Below are 9,446 nucleotides of genomic sequence, written 5' to 3'. Positions count from 1 at the left end.
TTCGACATTTTACACTTACCATCATGCTCTTAATACTCATAGTCTTTCTTAACATCTCATCCCAAGGTATTCTCCAAGACAAATTCTACATCCAAGGTATTCTCCAAGACAAATTCTACATCCAAGGTATTCTCCAAGACAAATTCTACATCCAAGGTATTCTCCAAGACAAATTCTACATCCAAGGTATTCTCCAAGACAAATTCTACATCCATAATACCTAGGTCTAAGGCTTCATACATACGTTTCAAGTGGTATAACAAGGGCATTAGGCTTCATGGCTTCATACATACGTTTCAAGTGGTATAACAAGGGCATTAGGCTTCATGGCTTCATACATACGTTTCAAGTGGTATAACAAGGGCATTAGGCTTCATGGCTTCATACATACGTTTCAAGTGGTATAACAAGGGCATTAGGCTTCATACATACGTTTCAAGTGGTATAACAAGGGCATTAGGCTTCATGGCTTCATACATACGTTTCAAGTGGTATAACAAGGGCATTTGGTCTAGTGCTATGAAAGTTCGATTCTCAAAATGCCCCTTCAAGAGATTGTATATGAAAGACATTTACCAAGTAAATAAATACATTAAAATAACACAAGTGACACATATGTAAACTATGTTATTAATATTTTATTTCTATTACATCTTTCCTTATTTATGAAATAATGATCGGAGATATTTTTCATTTTCCCAATTACTGATGACAGGAGGTTTAGGATTTTTTTAATGTAAGAATCGTGGGGATGTAGCTCAGATGGTAGAGCGCTCGCTTCCGATGTGGAAAGTACGGAGATCGATACCTTGCATCTCCAAATGAATCGATCACTAATATATTATTTCTTTTCAATTTTTTCTTATTTACGACATAATGAGCAGGGATAGTTTTTCATGTCACTATTATTGATGACGAGACGTTTAGGATTTTGTGACGTGAGAATCGTGGGGATGTAGCTCAAATGGTAGACCGCTTGCTTTGCATGCGAGAGGTACGGGGATAGATACCACGCATCTCCAAAATAAAACTATCTATTATTAAATATATTATTGAAAATTATTTCTTTTCAAATTTTCCTTATTCATGACAGGTTGAGTAGCGATATTTCTTCATTTTCACTATTATTGATGATGAAAAATTTAGGGTTTTGTGATGCAAGAATTGTGGGGATGTAGCTGCGCTTAGCATAAGAGAGGTACGACTTAGCATACGAGAGGTACGAGGATCGATACATCGCATCTCCAAAAGAAACTATTTATTATTAATATTTTATTTCTATTCAATATTTCCTTATTTATGACATAATATGCAGAGATACTTTTTCATTTTCACAATTATTGATGAAGGGACGTTTTGGGTTTTCTGATGTAAGAATCATAGGGATGTAGTTCAAATGGTAGAGCGTTCATTTCCCATGTGGAAAGTACGGGGATCAATACCTTGCATCTCCAGTTGAATCGATTACTAAATATATTATTTCTTTTCAATTTTTTCTTATTTAGAACATAATGAGCTCGGATAATTTTTCATTTTCACTATTACTGATGACGAGATGTTTAGGACTTTGTGACATAAGAATTGTGGGGATATAGCTTAGATGGTAGAGCACTCGCTTTGCATGCGAGAGGTATGGGGATTGATACCCTGCATCTCTAGATTTTCTTCATTTTCACTATTATTAATGATGGGAATTTGAGGGTTTTATGATGCAACAATTGTGGGGATGTAGCTTATGATGGGAAATACGTTATTAATATTTTACTTCTATTCAACCTTTCCTTATTTATGACATAATTAACGGAGATATTTTTTCATTTTCACTTGAATTGATGACGGGACATTTAGGATTTTTTGATATAAGTATTGTGGGAATGTAGCTTAGATGGTAGATTGCTTGCTTAGCATGCAAGAGGTACGGGGATCGGATCGATACCCCATATCTCCAAAAGAAACTATTCGTTAGTACTATTTTATTTCTATTCAATTTTTCCTTATTTATGACATAATGAATAGCGTTATTTTTTTACTTTCACTATTATTGATTTTGTGACGTAAGAATCTTGAGGATATAGCTTTGATGGTAGAGAGTTTGCATCCCATGTGAGAATTACTGGGATCGATACCATGCATCAACAAAGGAAACGATTACTAAATATATTAGTTCAATTAAATTTTTCCATATTAATGACATAATGAGCGGGGATAGTTTTTCATTTTCAATATCATTGATGACGGGAAGTTTAGAGTTTTTTTATGTAAAATGTAAAATCGTGGGATTGTAGCATGCGAGAGATACGGGGATCGATACCTCGCATCTCCAAAAGAAACTATTCGTTATTACTATTTTATTTCTATTCAATATTTCCTTATTTATGACGTAATGAGTAGCGATATTTTTCATTTTCACTATTATTCATGACGAGACGTTTAGGGTTTTGTGACGTAAAAATTGTGGAGATGTAGCTTAGATGGTAGAGTGCTCGCTTTGCATGCGAGTTGTACGGGGATTGATAACCCGCATCTCCAAAAGAAAGTATTTAATTTGTTATTATATTTTTTTATTTTCACAATTATCGATCCCCCGCATCACCAATCCAAACTATTTGTTATTAATATTTTGTTATTTTTTTTTTATTTTCACTATTATTGATGATGGGACATTTAGGGTTTATGATGTAAAAATCATGGGGATGTAGCTTAGATGGTAGAGCGCTCGATTTGCATGCGAGAGGTACGGGGATCGATGATACCCTGCACCTCCAAAAATAGGACTATCTTTTATTAAATATATTATTTCTTTTCAATTTTTCCTTATTCATGACATGTTGGGTAGCAACATTTCTTCATTTTCACTATTATTGATGATGGGAAATTCAGGGTTTTGTGATGCAAAAATTGTGGGGATGTAGCTCAGATGGTAGAGCGTTCGCTTAGCATGTGAGAGGTACGGGGATTGATACCCTGCATCTCCAAAAGAGAGAAATTATTTTTTTAAGTATGAGTTAATTTAACATGTTATGTATCCATGGGTACGAGAGAAAAAGAAAAGATACTTATATAAGGATTATTATATCATTATGGCTATGCCATTTTTATAGATAAAAGAGAGTAATGTCCCACAAGCACGTATAGAGAAAGGAAAGATACTTGTATAAAAGGAAAGATACTTATATAAGGATTATTATATCATTATGGCTATGCCATTTTTATAGATAAAAGAGAGTAATGTCCCACAAGGACATATAGAGAGAGGACTTATTGTAAGTAAAGAAAGCAATCTAGTAGTTATACTGCTACTTGTGAAGACGGAATTTGATGAATTCCTCAAAAGATAAGAGCTTATAGGATGGCGGTAGATGCATATGACGGAACTTCTTCACAATTGCAATATCTGACCAATGAATATTATTGTCATTTATAGCTTCTATCACAATACTATAAAATTTGGGGTCAAGGCCTATATGGGACTGAAAAGACCATTCACCACACGCTTGAAAATTAAATTATATCTATCACCTCTGAAATTTTACACGGCAAACCTTCCAATAGCTTGCACTTCTTCATCATTGAAATCCTTAATTGGAACTAGATTTTAAGGCAAATCTTCTCCACGACTCACTTTTGAACACTTTTATAGATAGTTTCAACAAACTTACTTTGCTCGTGAATACTTTGGAGTTCAATATTTATAGTTGGAGAACGCTATTCAAATTGATATGGTCGAATCTTACAACAAAGTCTAATTGAGCCTCACTCTATTAGGAGATAGCCTCGAATTAAATTCTTTAGTTTGGGCAATGGTTGCATTGTTTTAGTCAAACAACCGAGACTAGTGTATTACCAATAGTATAGACATTTTGTACGTGTATTTTCTTACATATTAACAATTGTATACAAATAATAATTAAATTTATGAGTAGAAGTTTGGATGGAGTTTTATTAAATAGGTACTTAAATTATATATAAAAATATATAAGATTTTTATTTTTTATTTTTTTTATATACATTTAGGAGAACAAAACAAAGATTCAAGAAGAGGTCATTCCTGCCATGTTTTAATTTTTATTCTTTCTTATTTCTCGAAGATTAAAAAAAAAAAAGTTATCCTCTCTCAAATATGATTCGTTATTTGATTATTTTCTCTTGAGTGAATTTTAAGTGAAATACATTCTCTACACAAGTAATTGCAAGATGCAATCTTCACACCAAGAGGAATCAAAGTCCCAAGTATCAACGTCCTTAAGTGTCAATTTTTATTCTCCATCTCAACATAAATTAAACTTATTTTCGTGAAGATATCTATTTATAAAAGCAAAATATCTCAGAGTCACAAAAATAAAAATGAGATATAGATACGAGACATAAATATTATACCAAATAGATATGATAACTGTAAGGATTAGATTTGATAGAGTTATTTGGATTAGATTTTATCTAGTTATTTGAATTAGATTTGATTTAGTCATTCTTCAATTGGATGAGAGATTTCTCTCGATTCTTCTGATCTTTCCAGTTTTCTTTTTTTGTTCCTAACATTTTGGTATCAGAGTCATGCCCTAAACTAGTTAAAACTAGAAGCAGCAGTCTTCTACGTGTGTCATAATAAAAGTATGTCGATGGAGAGTCCACTTGTGCAGTCTGCTGGAGGAAGGAGTCAAGGTCGTGGAAGCTTTAGAGGCATAGGAAGGGGACGAGGCAGACAAACCTTCAACAAGGCCATAGTGAAGTGCTATAACTGTCACAAGCTAGGACATTTTCAATGGGAATGTCAAAGCAATACCAGACGAGGCAGACAAACCTTCAACAAGGCCACAGTGGAGTGCTATAACTGTCACAAGCTAGGACATTTTCAATGGGAATGTCAAAGCAGGGAGAAGGAGACAAACTATGCAGAGAGTCAAGAAGAGATGTCGCTGAGGCTTACGTGAATATGAATAAGGCCAATAGAGAAGATATGTGGTTCCTTGACTCGGGATGTAGCAATCATAAGTGTGGGAAGAAGGAATATTTTTCAGATTTTGATGGAAGTTTCAGAGATTCTGTGAAGCTGGGCAACAACTCAAGCATGGTTGTAACTGGAAAGGGTAATGTACTGCTGGAAGTGAATGGAATCATAATGATAATCACAGGAGTGTTCTATGTGCCAGACCTGAGGAACAATTTGTTGAGTATTGGTAAATTGCAAGCAAAGGGGTTATCTTTTTGTTTCAAAATGGAACATGCAAGGTGTTTCATCCTGAGAGAGGCTTAATCATGGAGACAAAGATGTCTTTGAATCGAATGTTCGTATTGCATGCTATATCTCAGCCTGTAGTAGCCGTTCAAACTCAATTGAAACTTATGGGGAAAAGTGGTTCAAGGTCTCTGTCGTACACTCACCGCTCCAATTCCTATCGCCATAGTTAGAGAAGCAGAAGGGACCCAAGTTCTTCCCCCTATCATTCCACTACCAATTCCAGGAGAAGCAGCCGTTCAAGTTCCCTCAGCCGCCAACGCAGAAGTAGGTCTTCCTCGTTATCTCCTTTCCCCAAATCGTCCAGTTCCAGTCCTAGTCGTGCATCCACTGATCGGAATCATTCCATAGAGAAGCTTAAGAAAGAGGAAGAAGAGAAGAAAAGGCGTGAAACAAAGTTGAAGAAGTTAGAAGAAGATGCAACTAGGAGGATGGAAGAACTAATTCAGAAGAATGTTGAAGAAAGGCTAAACTCTAAAGAGACTAAATTAGAAATACAGAGGCAAATAGAGGAAGGTCGCACGAAGTTGTTTGATGATGTTGATGTGCAGCTTGAGAAAGAGAAAGAAGCCGCTCTTACTGCTACAAGACAAAAAGAAGAACAAGCACGAAAAGAGAGAGAAGAGCTAGATAAAATGCTGGAAGAGAATAGAAGAAGGGTAGAAAAAGCACAGCGACGATTAGTTTTGGAGCTGCAGCGGAAGGAAGAAGAACATTATTGTGAGCTCGAGTTGATTCAAATATAAAAAGAAGAGGCAGCTCAGAGAACTAAGCTAGATGATAAGAGTTTGAGTTAAGTTTTGCTGGGAGTTAGTGAAGAGTCAAAAGCTTACAGACTCTATGATATAGAAACAGCAGATGAAAATAAGGATATAGAAGCGGCAGATGAAAATAATGATATAGAAGCGGCAGATGAAAATATTGCAGAGGAAAATATTTCATCTGGCTCTTTGGCTGAAGCAAGCTCTCCTAGCTCGAATAAGGCAAGGAATAAGAGACCACCAGTCTGGATGAGAGACTATGCAATAGAAGAAGTTCTTTTTTTGTAAAGAAGATGATGAAGCTCTACCATGTTTACCCCTACTGAACCTGCAAACTTTGTAAACTTTAGAGAAGTATTGAAAAGTGAGAAATAGAGGCAAGCCAGGGATCTGGAGCAATAAACAGAAATGGCACATGGAAATTGATGAAGTTACCTCGTGGAAGTTTGGTATGAGGTCGTAGATATAAACTGATTACTATTAGTGTTCAGTTTAAGGGAGGGATTGTTAGGATTAGATTTGATTGAGTTATTTGGATTAGATTTGATCTAGTTATTTGAATTAGATTTGATTTAGTCATTCTTCAATTGGATGAGAGATTTCTCCCAATTCTTCTGATCTTACCGTTTTCTTTTTCTGTTACTAACAGTAACATGTCATTCTTAAAAAACTAGGATACCGATGTGATAATGATACATTAATTAAAAAGAATTATTTCAAAAAATTTATCAATTTTATATTAGAAATAAATTCATATAAATAAGTTTATATATTTGTATACTTAAAAAAAAGCTTAATGTATGTTTCACTCCCAAAATATATTCAAAGTCAAGTGTCTGATACGATGGATTATAAATTTGTAATGTATCCATTGTATTAACAAGTGTTCAGTACATGCCCAACAAGTGTTCAGTACATTTAAAGTAGTTTGAAAACTAGCACGTCAAATATTATAATTGACTAACTACAACTTCAATTTTGTGCTTTAAGGATGGTTTTGATCCAAGAGAAATAAAATCCTTAATTTAGTACATGGTAGCAAAGATGAACATGAGAATGAGTTATTCTCATATGGAAAGAGATTTAACCTTAAGTTATATCCCATATCCTCTCGTAACCAATTATTTAGTTTGATTTAGTATAAATTAGAAAGATAGGTCCATCAATAGCAATAAAATAAAATAAAATAAAATAAAATAGAAGAGATTAAATTAGCCAAAAGTAATGACTAACATAATTAAAAAAAAAAAAAAGAAACATAAAGGATGAATTGATTAAATTGGCTAATTGCTAACATAATTAAAAAAGAATGTAACAAACACACCGAAATAAGATTAGGAACACAAGTAAAAAAAAAAAAAAAAAAAAAAAAAAAAAAAAAAAAAAAAAAAAAAAAAACTCATACAGCCAAAAAATCAAGATTTGGAAAGTGTTAAACAATTTTGATATATAGACATTTCAAGACCTTACTCGTGCAATTTTCCCATGAAATCTAACACTAGAGCATCATAAAATTTAGAGAAATGATTGAAATTGATGTCATGTTCATATAGGTTGACTTTAATACAAAAGACAAATCGAACTTTGTTAAGGATAAATTGGGGACACCAGCCTAAGCTAATCAGGTAGGTGGCCTTACCATCCGTATGGCTATATTTGATGTTGACTGTGCTCGTGGTTCTGCAAGTGTCATATATATTGATATATGTGAAATGTTTGTGAATCGATATGCTTATGATATGTTATAATATGTGAATTGTATGATAATACTTACGGTACCATGTGTTCAATGGTATATTTGAGATAGGATACGAGAAGGATGCACTAAACGTAATGTAACGATAGGAGTAAGACATGTTCATGAAACGTTATGGTTTGGTTACGTATCGAAGTGTTATGGGTATGACAGATCGATAACAACGATATGGTCACGATAGATTCATAAAACAATACGATTAGGTTATGGGTAGAAAGGGATAGGATTATGATAGATTGATAGAACGATACCGTTAGGATACGTTCCTGTAACGTTAAGACTAAGGTACGTTCCGGTAACGACAAATCTATGATATGTCTAAGGACGTTAAGGCTATGATAAATTAGGGAATGATATAATCATGAAGTTTTTACGACATGATATGATTATGATACGACATGTGAAGGACGGATATATATCCAACAAGTGTCTAAGAGGGACGTGAGAATAAATTATTCTCGAGCTTTCTTTACATCGGTCAAAGAGTATTTGATAAGCTATCAAAATGAAGGGTTTTCTCTTTTCTTCTTCCTTCTTTCTCCCTTTTCACGTTTATTTATTTATTTTTTTAAATACAAAAAAGTTTAATGTGAGAATGAAGAAATTAGAAAAGAGAAAGAAATGAATGTAATAAAACTTTTCCGTCGGTAGGAATGGAAATGGTGAATGGGTTCTTGACGATAGTCGACCGCTATACTCTTGTTTTGGATGTAAGTGATGATTATCAGCAATATGAGTTGTGTCAATACCACACCGTTATCAAGAGGAAGTAAAGTAGAGTAGAATAGATCAAGCGATCCATTTGTTGAGAGTACTGTAAGAGGCACACAATTAAGAATGTTGGATATAACTACTCTTCCACATCTGAGGGATGAGTCTCAAAGATCCAACTACAATATCAAAGAAACTTCCGATGGTAGCGATTGCTTGCATTGGTGTCTCCGTGGTATCCCAGACACATGTAACATGATTTTTCTTGCTCAAATATAGCTTCATTTGTCTTAAAAGTTCACTTTTGAGTAATAGAGGAAGGCTTCTTAATTTGCGCTTCTGGTGAAGATGATCACTCCGAGGTGGGTTTGTTAGTGATGATGCAATTATATAATCAGGGTTTTATATCAATGGTTCCATTTATATCTATAAATGAAATTTGTGGTGTATTTTTTAGAAATTCAACAATAATCATCGGTTATTTGGTTACCATTCTAAAGAAATTCAACTTTCGACCTTTTGTGAATGCTCAAAGCTACTTGCAAAGTACTGTTGATTATGATCAATAATACTCACCGACTCGAAATTGAGGTTTGTTCATGTTTGAAAATGTGACAAACCAAAAGACAAGATGCTAATTAATATTGTTTGTGATTGTTGTTGTGAAGTCTTCATCTTTGAATACATATTTTGGTTGGCTCATGAATTTTTCCATCTTTTAAAAATTTTATTTTTTTTAGTTCCCCCTAATTTCATAATAGGCTATTGAATCACAATATTGCAATATTTTAAGTTACTTTTAAGATTAAAGGTCCATGAATAAAGTAATTACGACAAGTTCTTTTTATGCATCTTATTTTAATCTAGCACATAAATGCTTCCTAATTATTTTATTTATTTTTTTATGAATTAGGTTAGGAAGATCATTTGAATTATAAACGCTTTAATTTATACAATATTTAATAACTAATCATTTTAATAT

At 33.6% G+C, this 9,446-nt stretch overlaps 1 pseudogene; it reads left to right on the top strand.

Moving 5' to 3' along the window:
- The first annotated feature begins 5,256 nt into the window (after positions 1–5,256).
- LOC147790579 (uncharacterized) lies at positions 5,257–6,033 on the top strand (annotated as a pseudogene).
- Positions 6,034–9,446: the final 3,413 nt, after the last annotated feature.

Source organism: Cucurbita pepo, chromosome 10, assembly GCF_057944985.1.
Source record: "Cucurbita pepo subsp. pepo isolate OVF chromosome 10, ASM5794498v1, whole genome shotgun sequence".
In the NCBI taxonomy this organism is placed as follows: Eukaryota; Viridiplantae; Streptophyta; class Magnoliopsida; order Cucurbitales; family Cucurbitaceae; genus Cucurbita; species Cucurbita pepo.
This window is presented reverse-complemented; position numbering and strand designations above follow the sequence as displayed.